This window comes from Periplaneta americana, chromosome 6 (assembly GCF_040183065.1).
Source record: "Periplaneta americana isolate PAMFEO1 chromosome 6, P.americana_PAMFEO1_priV1, whole genome shotgun sequence".
Taxonomy (NCBI): Eukaryota; Metazoa; Arthropoda; class Insecta; order Blattodea; family Blattidae; genus Periplaneta; species Periplaneta americana.
This window is the reverse complement of record NC_091122.1, coordinates 120,916,263-120,932,230: the sequence shown is the minus strand read 5'-3', so window position 1 is coordinate 120,932,230 and position 15,968 is coordinate 120,916,263. Positions and strand designations below refer to the sequence as shown.

Genomic DNA, 15,968 nt, shown 5'->3' with positions numbered 1-15,968 from the left:
AAGCTCCGCTGTGGATTACATTGTAATCCGCCACATTGTTGAACTAGATAATCGCTGTTCGCTTATTTTATAGTGAGGTGAGAGTCCCAACAAAACCCAGAGACTTTGATACCGTACTGCAATAAAGGTAAAATGAAGCTTAATTTCGAAAGACCTACCCTCAGCGGATTACGTTACATCATGAGGGTTAATGCTATTGTCATTACAGTATATAATTTATTTTAAATCCGTATTAAGGACTTTGTAATAGCTTTTGATGCAGGCATGATTAAGATAATGATAATAATAGTAATAATAATAATAGCTCATGTCCTCCAGGGTGGCTAAGGCACAGCGTATCTCGCTACAAATTTAGAGTAATTTTATTCAATCCTCACCGATAAGTCGATATTTATGTCTTTTCCGTTGAATGTGAGTGTCTATCGTTTCATGTACTTCGTGTGATGACTTAAGTTGTAAATACAGAGTGTTAAAAAAAGTATCCAATATTTTAGGAGGTGATAGTATATATCAAAATAAGAAAATAATGTCTAATAAACAGGATCCTACAACACATACTTCCTGAGATCTGAACATTTGTTCATAGGAGGTGCTCAATGTGACGTCCATTCATGGCAATGCATTTCTGTGCCCTACAATACAGCAGACTACCAGAAAATCATACCGTAGTTGACACCCTTGGCATGGAATAATGATACGTTGCAAGGAATACTGAAAACAAAAGTCTGGTTGCGGATATGAGTGGGGTTCAGCAGAGATGGTGTTGTGAATTTTCGTAATCAGCATGTGTGGGCTGATGAAAATTCCCATGCAGTTGAAGAAACAAGGCATCAGCTCCGATTCTCAATAAACGTATTGGCAAGTTTTCTTGATGGCCGATTAATAGGGTCATACGTGCTACCACAGAGACTTTCAGGACTTTCTTATTAACGTATTGCCTGCCTTGCTGGAGAATGTGCTATGTCAGAAGAAACTACAGATGTGGTTCATGCACGATGGCGCACCAGCACATTTTCTCCGCAATGTGCGTGAACATCTGACGTTGACATTTCAGGGTCACTGCATTGGTAGGGGAAGCCCCACACCTTGATCTGCTCGTTCCCCAAACCTAAATCCCCTAGACTTTTGGTTATGGGGACACATGAAGGAACCAGGTCAATTTCAAAGAGTGCGTAATTCCTTACGCCAATGGGCAGAGGAATGCATTGTCATGAATGGAAGTCAGATTGAGCACCTCTTATGAAGAAGTATTCCGACCTCAGAAAGTATGTTTTGTAGGACCCATGTTTATTAGACATTATTTTATTGTTTTGATGCATACTAGCACTTCCTAAAATATTGGGTACTTTTTAACACCCTGTATAAAACAATATTACACAGCTTCATTTCACTCTCGGAGGAAGCCATGCTCGGTATGGTTTGAATTCGCTGATCTCGGTGCAAACGCCATCAAGCTAACCACTACATCTACGATATCATATTACAATATCTCATTCATAATTTTACGAATTCTATCATGATTACATCGCAACGTTAATGCAAATCTCTGATCATGACTGTAATGAAACAGCAGTCCTTAATATATTTATTATGTCTCATTCGTATCATATTGTATGAATTCAAAAATTCTGGTTATGATTATAACATAACAGCAATATTGTAGAGTTTTTACAGTGTCTCATTTTAACACATGAATTTAAGAACTCTGATTATGATTTAATAAGGCAACAGCAATGTTTTATTTTTACTATGTTTCATCAATAATGTCCATGGCTTGTCAGTATATTTTTCATTAATAATCTTCCTCGTATGTAAGCGTGAAAACTTTGCAACTAATTCAACAGTTCATAGCATAAATATGCGTAAAAATTACTTTCATACTCCATTGGCAAGTCTATCGTGATATAAAAAAGGAGTACGTTATATGGCAGTAAACACTTATAATATCGATATAAAAAATGAAACTCAAAACATATGATTATTTAGGGCGAAATTAAAGAAGTATCTAATTTCTTACGCCTTCTATTCTGTAGGTGAATTCATGACATTCTACAACGCTTCATGAAATTAATACTAAAACATTGTGATGTACTAGTAGACTATATTTTAAACCTCTTCTGTATATATTTCAACTAGACTGTGACTATAAATTAAGACTTTATGGTAGTATTAAGTTTTTTCATTTGTTCCATATCTAGCTGTGAAGCAATGTATGAATACCATGGAATGTTAATAAATACAATACAATATCACATCACATATTTATGTCACAGAGTGTACCGAGTGCCCGAAAACAATGACCGAACTTAGCGCCGAAGACTAACCAATAACCTATGCACACTTGTAAGCATTTCTTCTTTATTATTTATATTACATGAATTTAAGAAATCTGATCACAATCATAATGCAACAAGAATGTAGGTTTGTAACTTTTACGGTGTTTCATTCAAATCACATGAATTTAAGAAATATGATTATGATTATAATGCAGAAGCAATGTATAAGGTCTACAATGTCTCGTTAATATCACGAATATTACATAAATTTAAGAAATGTGATCATGATTATAATACCAACAGCAATGTATAACTTTCACAATGTCTCGTTCATATCACATGAATTTAAGAAATCTGATCAAGATTATAATGAAACACCGATGTATAACTTTTACAATGTGTCATTCATAAAAGATTAATGTAAGAACTCTGATCATAATCATAATGCAACAAGAATGTAGGTCTCTAACTTTTACAATGTTTCACTCAAATCACATGAATTTAAGAAATATGATTATAATGCAGTAGCACTGTATAACTTTTACAGTGTATCGTTAATATCACGAATATAACATGAATCTAAGAAATCTGATTATTATAATACCAACAGCAATGTATAAATTTTACAATGTCTCGTTCATATCACATGAATTTAAGAAATCTGATCATAATCATAATGCAACAAGAATGTAGACCTACAATGTTTACAGTGTCTTACTCAAATCACATGAATTTAAGAAATATGATCATTGATCATGATTATAATGTAAGAGCAATGCACAATTTTTAGTGGCTCGTTCATATCACATGAATTTAAGAATCTGATCACGATTATAGCACAACAGCAATGTAAGGTCTATAACTTTTACAGTGTCTCGTTCATAACACATTAATTTATGAAATCTGATCATAATTATAATTGCAAAACAATATATACCTTCAGCAGTACCTCGTTCATATGCAACAAGAATGTAGGCCTGTAACTTTTTCAGTGTCTTATTCAAATCACACGAATTTAAGAAATATGATAATGATTATAATGCAAGAGCAATGCATAATTTTTAGTGTTTCGTTCATATCGCGTGAATTTAAGAAATCTGATCATGATTATAATGCAACAGCAATATATACGTTTTGCAGTGTCTTGTTTGTATCACATGAATTTAAAAAATCTGGCCATACTTACAATGCAACAACAATGTAGGCCTGTAACTTTTACAGTGTCTTACTCATATCACATGAATTTAAGATCATGATTATTATACAAGAACAATTCATAATTTTTAACGTCTCGTTCATAACATATGAATTTTAGAAACCTGACCATAATTATAATACAAAAACAATGTATAACTTTCATAATGTCTCATTCCCATCACATGAATTTAAGAAATCTGGCCACGGTTATACTGCAACAGCAATGTTTCACATTTACAGTGTCTCATTCCTGTTACTTGAATTTAATAAACCTAATCATGATTATAATAAAACAGCAATGTATAACTTTTACAATGTCTCGTTCATATCACATAAATTTAAAAAAATCGAATATATTGCAGGAACAATGTAGGCCTATAACTTTTAAGTGTCTCGTATATCACATGAATTTAAGAAATCTGATCACGATTATAATGCAACAGCAATATATAAGTGTTGCAGTGCCTTGCTTGTACCATGAATTTAAAAAATCTAACCATACATATAATGCAACAACAATCCAGGCCTGTAACTTTCACAGTGTCTCACTCATATCACATGAATTTAAGATCATGATTATAATGCAAGAACAATTCATAATTTTTAATGACTCGTTCAAGTATATTAATTTAAGAAACCTGACCATGATTATAATACAAAAGCAATGTGTGTTTCACAGTGTTTCATCCCATAACATGAATTTAAGAAATATGGCCACGGTTACACTGCAACAGCAATGTTTAACATTTACAATGTCTCATTCATGTCACATGAGTTTAAAACATCTTATTACGTTTATATTGCAAAAGTAATGTTTAATTCTTCCAGTGTTCATTTATATCACAAGAACTTAAAAAAATCCCATTGTGATTATATTGCAAGAGCAATGTTCAATTTTTACAGTGTCTCATTCATAACACATGAATTAAAAAAAAACTATAATCAGGATTCTAATAAAACATCAATGTAAAATTTCTACAGTGTTTCATTCAAATCACATACATTTAAAAGATCGGATCAATATTATAATGCAACAGTAATGTTCAATTTGTACAGTGTCTCATCAATAACACGTGAATTTAAAAAAACAAGACCATAATTATACAGTAACAACAAAGCATAACTTTAACACTGTCCCATATCATATCTCGTGAAGTCGCAAAATTCCATCATGATTTCATTTCAACAGCTATGTACACTTTTTACAGAGTGGCTGTTGATCTCAAGTAGAACTAATTGCAGAAAAATGAAGTGTGATGTTGATGGGCTGGCCATTTTGTTTCCCTCCTCCACAGTTTCTCTCGCATCCTCACAAATATCCTTTATCACTCAGTTTCCAGCAAGTGAATTGCTCGATAAACCAATACAAAAACAGGCCTGGATGGCGGCGGAATCTCTCTTCCTTCTCTCGCCCTATTTTTCCCATTCTCCCTCTCTCTTACTCTAATACCTCTTTTATATTTAATACAAAAAAGGCTAATTATAACCAGAGAGGAATACATTTCCTGTAATATCCATCAATTGCGCGGCTTAAAATAATACCACTTAAATATTTAATGTACATGCATAATCCTTTATTTCCTCTAAAATGCATATAAAAAAAGAGGGGGAATACACCAACATTCCTCATACTTCATTTGCTGCAATATAATAGCTTTCAGACGAAATTCTAAGGGATTTCTAAAAGTAATATCAGCTTCATGTTTGTGTTTTGTACAGCGACTTTATTTTCTGTACGAGTTAATTAATTTCTTTCTTTGTCATGTTTTACATCGGCCTTTCTTAACGAATCCAATGTTATATAGGAGGAAAAATTACATTATTTGATCAACAGTTACGTGTTGCAGACCTCCTGGTTAGCACAGCACACGACCACTACTGAGACAACACAGAACGGTACATGACAAAGAACAAACACTCCGTTCCGTGAACGGAAGATTAATCTCTTGCATTGCTCATGCCGGAAATCAAATCATGGACCACTTGAATGAGGAGAGCCTACGCTATACACACAGTCAAGCTGGGGGACTGAAATATGTTGTTATACAAACTAAAGATGCCTACTTTAACTGTCCTGCTTCTTTCTAAAAAATATAATGATTCTTCAATGGAATCACACTACATTTTAAAAGTATTAAAATACAGTCTTCAATAACTTGTTTCATAAAGAATTTCGGTTATGCATGTGAAATGAAGTGTTTTAAGTATATCATATTCATTACCAGGGGCCACTTTCGAAGAGGGGCTGCGGAGCTGCAGCACCCCCAGACATTTGTGGCTCTTGTCTCGTTTTTATGTAGTGAAAAACATTTATTATACTGTCTCTATTTAGCGGGTCGATTTTTTTTAATTCGCTCTCAATGACATGCACGCAATCCTTAGTGAAGTCACTTCCTCCCCTGGTGCTGCCAGAGCGAAATCAGAGACAAGGACTATAGGGTGAAGCCACTTCCTCTCCTGGAGCTGCCAGTGTCGTCTCGGATGCTTTGCGCGTTAGTTTTACCCCTTCTCCCTGCTATCCCTCGCCGTGAATCCAGAGTTTCCAGGCGCTGCAAAATTTGCAGCAGTTTGTCAGTAGCGCGCAGTTTTAAATACATTTTCTTTACTGTTGTGAGTATAACAAGTGAAACAATGTTTAATTCTGTACAATATTTACAGTCTATTCAGTTCTGTACTTTAACAATTCAGGAGAAATGTGAATCTCATAATGGAAAGAGCCGCTAAACAAAATACAAAGGCTCGCATATTTTTTGCTAATGTATCCAGTATCCCTGCTTTCTTCTCTCGATCTCCACAGTCTGTATTAGATTAATGTGTTTCAAAGACAATTCCATCAGCTGGGGCAACAAGATGGATTTAAAATAAGAACAGTAAATGTTGTTCATGAGAAGAAGGAGCCATTGCTAGAATGTTTTCAAACCATAATGGAATTTGAAACATCTAACATCACAATAAATGAGGCAAGCGCCCTGGTGCGTACTCTTGAATATCCTGAATTCAATTTCTGGCTCAGTTATTTTTTTCATTTATTGATGTATCATGTATATATATATATATATATATATATATATATATATATATATATATATATATATATATATAATACAACTACAACATCGCCAGTTAGATATTTCTAAGGTTCAAATCTGCATATAAAAAATTAAATTATGGTTTATTTAACGACACTCGCAACTGCAGGGGTTATATCAGCGTCGCCGGTATGCCGGAATTTTGTCCTGCAAGATTCTTTTAAATGCCAGTAAATCTACTAACATGAGCCTGTCTCATTTAAACACAACTTACAAGATAAGGCTCATGGAACTAATCTTTAAATAAAGTAAGTTGCTTAGTTTATTTTTGTATGCAGCCCCCCTTAATTCAATACCCACGAGCCGCCACTGTTCACTACTATCAACGAGAGAATAATGCAACTTGTCTAAAACTGAATTTATAATTCTTCGGAAATATTTATTTTTCAAAAGAGTCATTGCACACGCTGGCTTTCCTAGAATCATAAAGACAAATATGTAGCCTATAACTAATTATTTACTTCTAGACACAGTTAACTCATTGTGAGGATAATCGTAAAATAAATGTTCAAGTAAGATACAAACATTAGCAATTTTAAGAACTGCATTTTATTTGATTAAAATGATGTATCTAAATTTTAGAACAAGTGTATATAGGATGAACTGTAAGTAATTCCATTAATTTCAGGGTGTTATTCTTTGAGATAATTCAAACAAAATAGCTTAATACAATTTTGCTCGTTTCTGCTTCCTTTGCGAGATGATAACTGTTTCATATGAAACATTTCATAGCGTGTTTTGGGAAGCCATTGATGTAATTCTCAATATAATCAATTTTATAGAGCAGTTATTATGATAAATGATTAAAAAAATTGTTTTGTGTTTTAAGTGTGCAGAAATTTGATCAGAACAAATGTTAACATCGTCCTGAAAAGAAATGTTACAATGTTACATTTGTTCGGATCAAATTTCTGCACACTTAAGGCACAAAACAATTTTTTAAATCATATATCATCATAATAACTGCTCTATAAAATTGACTGAGCATATTGGGAATCCAATCAATGGCTTTTTCAAAACACGCTATTAAATGTTTCGTGTAAAACAATTTTTATCTCGAAAAGGAAGCAAAAACGGGCGAAATTGTATTAAACTTTTTTGTTTGAAATATCTCAAAGAATAACCCCCTGAAATTAGGCATTACTTAGGCTCACTCTGTACATTTCATGAATTAAGTTATAGTAGACAAGTAAATAGAAAGAAAAAATAAAAAAGTAACAGTGGAACCAATGTTTCACTGTTATGAAAGTATATCTACACAATATAGTGCGTACATCTTTATCTTTCTAAGCTCGCATGTAGGCAGCTGTCGCTTTGTGCCGCTCTTCTCCCGCGAGTGTGAAAAGGTAAAATGTATACACTGTATAAAGTGCATGGTTTTAAAAGTCTTTATTTTGTGATAAATTTGCAAAAATATAGATTTTTCTACCTTTTCCTTACTGTTTCTAACTAATTATCGCGAGTTATTCAACGCTTTATAAAGTCGTTTTCTGTGAGGTGCGTTACACATAGAATATTTCTGTTACGGTAGTACTGAGGAATTGACAGTTGATCCACAGTCTAGTATATACAGTCACGAAGCTTGAGTTGTGAGGGTGCTAGGAACAATAGACTGTGCCGGTACTATTTCGCATTGTCTGTAATGAGGCGATATTAGCGATCCTAGTGGTTAGCAACTATCTATGGATGCATATTTATTACGTATTGAGCTTCGTGACTGTATATACTAGACTGTGGTTGATCTGTATTATTTCTAGGGATTTCATTCGTGATGTTTCCCTTACTGCTATCAGATGATCGCTTGCCATTTTAAAATTTTATCTGTACTTTGTTTCCTACCCAGGAAAAACTTTTGTTTGAATATTTAATCTGTTCGTTTACTATGTTTATTATATTCTATTAATTTTCCTGTTCGTTTCCTATATTTCTCTTTTATGATCTTACCTGGTCTCTTATCAAATTTCAATTTTGTTTCCTCTCTGTGTGTTAGTTATGCTTTGTCCAATGAGACAGTCCTGTTATTCGGAAAGTTGAAAGAGTATCTTTCTAAATAAATAAGTCTTTACTTATTTTATTAGAAAATGTACTCAATATGTATTTAGCACTCCAACTGAATTATGAATGAAGAAATATATTAATTGGTACATACGGCAAACCTTTTATGTTAACAAGTGCATATGTCAGATGTAAATTAATGGAACTCTTGTACCGCTTCATTGAAATAACTCAATGAAGATGCTATTTATGTCTCTTACGGTTTAATTTTAAGCTGGAGCACGACCCATGACTGCTAGCTATTATGACGCAAAATTAAATCTGCCTCTCGTCTCATTTCATCCTGTGGTCAGCCCGCTATTTCCTTCAGGTCGATGAAGCTGGAGTTCTGAGTGCCACACAGGTCTAGAGACCATGGACGAGGGTCCGAATGGACAGCTGGCAAACATTCTACGAAGTCATGCAAACAAGAATGCATGAGTCAGTAGGGGACATTCCGTGGTTCTGCCATATAACCAAGAATTTACTATCGCAGAGCTTATATTGCTGTATACGGATACTGACTTCTTTCTGCTATGACCTCATGCACTACGATTTAGTGCAGAAGGTAGGATATTCTCTACACTCCATGCACTACAATTTACTGCATATAAGTTGATCATTATATGAGTGCGCATGGGACGCAACGAACTACAATTGTGTTGACTATTTCGTACGTAATATAGTTTTGAAGATAAGTGTATTAAAGTATCCAATCAATTGTAGGCCTATATGAAGCAAACACATTTTTTAATAAGGGAAAGTAATTAAATTTCCTTCAATTGTTACTCCGTTTGTGTAGTCGTAAAATGTCGGTTTCATGTATGATAAAGTGCGGATGGAGTTCTGTCTAACCTGCAAAACATAAGGGGTAACCGGTTGAAAATAGAATATTCTTGACGGATGTTCTCTAACCGGTCGAATCTAAACCGGTTGTAAGCGCTATTTTGCAGCTCTCTAGTACACATACACAATTTCTGCAAGAGTCATGCTTTTCTTACTACAGAATTCAGGTTCTTTCTTTGCCGTACACATAGACACACACAAAATTTACTACAAGCGTCAGGCTTCCTGTCCTTGTACAAACATTTCGTACAATTTACTATATAACAGACGTTTAAATTGCATGCATATAAACGACAATATACAGCAAGCGACTCACGTACTGTGCAGTTTGCTACAGATGATTGGCTCTCGTTTTAATGTAGCCTATACATACATTGCAGTTTACTGAAATGCAACAGGCTTTTCTCTATTTGAACACGTGCACTGCTATTTAGGGTCTTGTCTGCACAGACACACACTACACTTCAGTCATTTAGTGCATAAATAGAATTTTCTCTTGTGCATACACTTAAACTACAATTTACTGCTTACATAGGACTTCGTTTAATATGTACATAATAATATGTACTAGAATTTACTACATGTGATAGGCTGCTTTGTTCGGTATGCATGCAGTACAAATTACGAACATGAAAGGTTTTTCATTTGTTGTGTTTCCAGAAAGTACAATATTAGCAATATAGAGAAGGGTTAGAATATGTCCACAAGTAATAACTTTACATTTAAATTACTAGGAATTCTTGTCCATGCATATTTCTCTATGTTTGTTTTAAAATACGCGTTTATTAACTTTTATTACTCACAATAAAAGTTTATTAACTTTTATGAACGGGACTTTTAATTAACTTTCGCTATGTTCATCAAATTTTAACTTCGCATGTGTGGTTTATATCGAGGAGGTCTCTAACTAAACTACCTTTATTAAAGTTCATATTTTGCCTCGTTATTCTAGAGACGGCTGTATTCACAAGAACATCCGAACTCATCCGAAGAAATTCGTTTAAAATTATTACTAAAGCCTGTTCGATCTTTGCAACCAATCGCTCGTCTATCAAAGCGTTTCATTAACTTAATTTTATCAATCTTTAATAATTTTCCTCTGCGACTCTTGTCGACAGCTTTATTTTAGCTAATATATTACAGTGAATAATAAATTTTGAGACCAGTACCACAGTATTAGCACGTATGGGTGAATCCAGAAATGCATATAGAGTGTTAGTTGGGAGGACGGAGGAAAAAAGACCTTTGGGGAGGCAGAGACGTAGATGGGAGGATAATATTAAAATGGATTTGAGGGAGGTGGGATATGATGATACAGACTGGATTAATCTTGCACAGGACAGGGACCGATGGCGAGCTTATGTGAGGGCGGCTAAGAATCTACGGGTTTCTTAAAATCCATAAATAAATAAGTAAGTAGGTAGGTAGATAAGTAAGTAAGTAAGTCAGTAAGTACCACAGCATTATTGGTATAACCTTAAGGGAAAAAAAAGGCTGTCATACGCTAAATCCTCTTCGGAAGACTTCTCTTGATTTCGTGAGGGTTTGGGTTAGCATGTGAAAGAATTTTTTTATGAACGACTTATGTTTTTCCTTTATTGTGTGTGTTTGTTGCGTTTTCTGTATATTTATACGTAGATCAAGTGTTGTTATAAATAGTTTATAATAAAGATATATTCAAGTGGTAAATTAAGTGCAAGTTACGTACATAAATTATACACGTGACGAATTACAACAGATCGAAGAAGATACTCCTTTTTTATTGTAAGCTTCCTTAAGTTATGATTTATTAACCGGTCATGAAACGGGTTCCAATATATTCATGAAACAGTCGGCAATGTTTGCGGTTGCACTGTACAGTTGAAAATATCCACTGATCTTTAATTCATCTGTCACTTAAATAAGGAATGCTCGATATACATTTCTATATGAGCACACAACTCAAAAACCAATCATATGAGATTTTTTTCGTAATTCTTAGTAAGATCGTGTAATAGGGTGTAATAGTGTTTCTGTGTTTTTACGTTGAAATATTTTATTTCTAAAATAACTACTCTGACTAAAATTAACAATTTATATAAAAATACCTTAAATTCACACATTAATAATAATAATAATAATAATAATAATAATAATATAATCAGACATTGATATAGAGGAGTTCTGAAAGTCACACAAAATATCAGCCTTCTACGAATTTAATAATTATTTTTCAGAGATAGGACACAAAGTTACTTCTAACATTAATAAGTCAAATTTTAACTCTTCTCTACAAAATGAGACACAAGATGAACATTTAGCTTCCTCCATGTTTCTTTTCCCTGTAACTGAAGATGAAATTATTATTTTGGTTAAGAAATTAAAAAATAATGTTGCTCCGGTATAGATGGAATTAAGAATAATACTTTCAAAATTATTATCAAATATATATTAAAACCCATGATTCATATTTTTAACTTATGTTTTGTGCAAGGTATATTCCCAGATGTTTTGAAATGTGCCATAGTAATTCCAATATACAAATCTGGAGTTAAAAATAATTTAAATAACTATAGACCTATATCTTTACTTCCAACATTTTCCAAATTGCTTGAAAAATGTTTAAAGAATGGATTAATAAATTATTTAGAAAAACATAAAATCCTCTCTAAAAATCAGTTTGGTTTCCGCAATAATATTTCTACTGATGATGCTCTTATTAATGTTACTAGAAAAATTATCAATGAACTAGATATCGGAAACAAATGTTTGGGTATTTTCTTGGATCTACGGAAAGCTTTTGACACTATCAATCATAATTTACTTTTGGACAAACTACATACTATTGGAGTTAGAGGTATAGTTTTAAAATTATTCCAATCACATTTTAGTAACAGAAGGCAAATAACCAAAATTGAAGATCAATTTAGTGAATACAAATATATTGATATAGGTGTACCGCAAGGAACAATTTTGGGACCTATTTTATTTCTAATATTTGTTAATGATCTGCTAAATATAAATTTAGAAAAATTTAATGGATCTAAAAAATTAAATTGTTTTATTTAACGACGCTCGCAACTGCAGAGGTTATATCAGCGTCGACGGATGTGCCGGAATTTTGTCCCGCAGGAGTTCTTTTACATGCCAGTAAATCTACTGGCATGAGCCTGTCGCATTTAAGCACACTTAAATGCCATCGACCTGGCCCGGGATCGAACCCGCAACCTTGGGCATAGAAGGCCAGCGCTATACCAACTTGCCAACCAGGTCGACTAATGGATCTATATATTCATATGCGGATGATACAGTAGTTATTTTCAGTGGTTTTTCTTAGCAGGAAGCATATGGAAATGCTAATATAGGTGCTAACATTGTTAAAAAATGGCTTAATTCCAACTTCCTTTCTTTAAATATATCTAAATCAACTTTAGTTCCTTTTTCGTTAACAGCTGCCAGTGTTCAAAATTTAAAATTTAGCGATAAATATAGACTAATAATACACAGTGAAAATTGTTTAGATCCCAAAAGTTGTAAATGTCCACCTCTGAAAGAAGCCACGTATGTCAAATATCTGGGTATCATTATTGATCAGAATTTAAAATGGCCTCATCACATTACTTATCTTTGTAAGAGGCTTCGTAAAACAATTTATAAATTCGTTAATCTTCGATGCTACTTACCTATTAGAGTTCTACGAAATGTTTATTTGACCATTATTCAGTCTATCATTCAATATGGTATAATTGTTTGGGGTAGAAGTACAAAAATTAATCTTAGTCCGTTAAATTTACTACAAAAACGAATAATTAAAATTTGTTTGAAGAAACGTTTCGATTATCCAACTAAATTAATTTATTCTGAATTTAATGTATTTAATATTGAACAAATTTATAAGTATACGCTGTTAAAATTTTATCATAAAAATCGTAATACGTTTGTATCACAGACACACAATTATGACACAAGACGAAATATTAATTCAACATTAATAGAACCTAAATGTCTCACATCTGCTGGTCTAAAGCATAGCATAAATTTTGGCCCTCGGTTGTACAATGCTTTAACTAAATTACACCCAGAACTTCTAACATGTAACCCACTAACATATAACAAGAAAATTAGAAACGTGTTAATATCTTCAATTTGATTAAATAAATTTATAGCATATGTGTATGAATTAATCGACCTATATTATATTTGTATTCTATAATTTTGAAATATATATTAGTCCTACTTTTCACGTGCGATATTTATTCTTCTCTAGTGTTAATATTATATTATGTAATTCCATTGCCGCTGTAATTATATTTTAGTTCCTATTTTATTTTACTTATTTATTATTATTATTATTATTATTATTATTATTATTATTATTATTATTATTTCATTTTAATATTATATCTGAACTGCGACCGAGCACGAGCGCTGCTCATTCGGTCTCAAATTTTGTTAATACTACTGTATCTTCTTTTTATATTGCTTGTATTATTTTATTTCTATTTCTCTTGTTTGTTTTGTAATTATATTCTTTATTCTGTATATTTAAATTTAAATAAATAAAATAAATTAAATTAATATAATTTGTTTTTAAGATGTATGCACTAGGCCAGAGGTCTCCAAAAAGCGTACAGTCATTCGTGCTATCGATGCTGCCCGCCGAACACAGTGTGCTGTAAGGCTAGAGAAGGGGAAGAGACTCGTACCTCGACAGATGGGAGCGATCAGTGGGGGATCGCGGCAACGGTATGCTTATGTTTACAAATAATAACATCAAAAGAATAAGAAATATCATACGTTTGTATATTATTTTGACATACTATGAAACTGGAGCTACGTCTGTTGCTATTGACACAAACCATTGCAAATTCAACCTCTTCTGTTCTATGGTGCCTTTCAGTGCCTGGAAAAGTTCTTCTCCAGTTGTATTTTGTAATTACATCTAGAAGACATTCAGACACAGTAAAATGTTCATTAATTCCTTGGCTGAAAATGGCTAGGTGAGCTTTGTCATTTCTATCTGTGCTTTCGTCCAATGCAAGTGAGTAAGCTACAAACTGGTTAATTGTGGTTTCGACTTCAGATTCAATTACATTTACAATCTTGAAATTCCTTCCCTGAATTGTAATTGGAAACAATTTAATTTTCTTAAACTCTGACTTTGTTCTGGACACAGTATTTTAGTAACGTCCTGTATGTACGATTTTACAAATGATGCTTCTGTAGAGGGCTTCATTGATTTTCCAATATTCCAAGCTAGAACATAGCTAGCAAGAAGCTTTTTTTTGTTTAAGACTGAGGACCGTGTGTGATTTTTGTTTGTATTTTCTTGTTTTATATTTAATCAAAATATTTGTAGGCCTAAGCATTTCACCTGAAATTAAACGAAAAGCTATATGTTTGTCATGCGGAACTGAGTTTAACGTATTGTAATATACTGATTATTATGTATAACCAACATACAGATAGCCTCCCAAATAAATTATTTTCACATGTCCAGCATACCTGTAATTGTATGATACTGTTTGTGAAGAGTCGAGTATTGTCGTCGCATGTTGAATTTTAACACACCCTTAAGAATTTTCGAACAAATTAAGCATTTCACATTCTCCCCACTAACACAAAAAGTGTCTCTTCCTATTCATCCTTGAATGTACTACGTCCATGATTGGAAGACATTGTGAAACGGTGGAATACGCCGACCAACACAATGATAATGGCAGTCCGCCACTGCTCTTCGTTTGCGCATAAAAATTGAGTACAGTACAGGTGGGGATGGGTGAAGCGGAGCGCGCTCATTACGTACTGGCTTCGGTTCCGTTCAGGGGCTTACTCGCGAGTATGCTTTTGGAGACGTCTGCACTAGGTTACATACAAGTTCCAAAGAATTTCTCATATAATATGTAGGCTAACAGCCTAGATCATGTAACAGATTGCTCAGCCTTATAGCCTTTGACGGCAACAACTTTTATCAATTTCACTACGCTGCCATCTAGCTACTGCATAAGAAGTCACGTTATAACTCTCACTTGAATTGCTTAGAGAAACTGTACTTCCATCTAACGGTTGTTCTCAATCGACGGTAGCGATCCTGGTGGTTGTTCTCTTCCACATGTTACCGATTTTAACATGGGATGCTTAATCTGTTATACAGGGCTGTTATGTGATCAGGGCTAATAGTAACGTAAAAGCTATGCACCAAATATTTATAGACCTACTTCACGCCTTGAAGTAGGCCTAAATGCGCCATTCTACCACTGTAAAAATTGCATCAAATTATGGTTACAATTTTTCGTGCATTTTTAGTTTAAATATTATCAACCTTATAATTTATTATTTCACATACTCATGGAAATTATCACCAACGACTTGCGCCTCTTGCACTAAAAATTCCGCTCGTGAATAAAATCCTACTTTACTGTCTTGTAACATAAATATCTACTGTCACGCAGTAAACATGGAAAAGAGAATAGTTTAAGCGTCTATAACGAAATACAATAATTACGAGTTAAATATGTCTTACTCTGGGGTACGTAACTTAAAAAAA

General features: G+C 33.3%; 1 protein-coding gene across 4 annotated transcripts in view; it reads right to left on the bottom strand.

The window, feature by feature from the left end:
• The window catches only part of Fas3 (fasciclin 3), a 368,573-nt gene that overhangs the window by 187,132 nt on the left and 165,473 nt on the right, over positions 1-15,968 (bottom strand). The gene's annotated exons all lie outside the window — the stretch shown is intronic.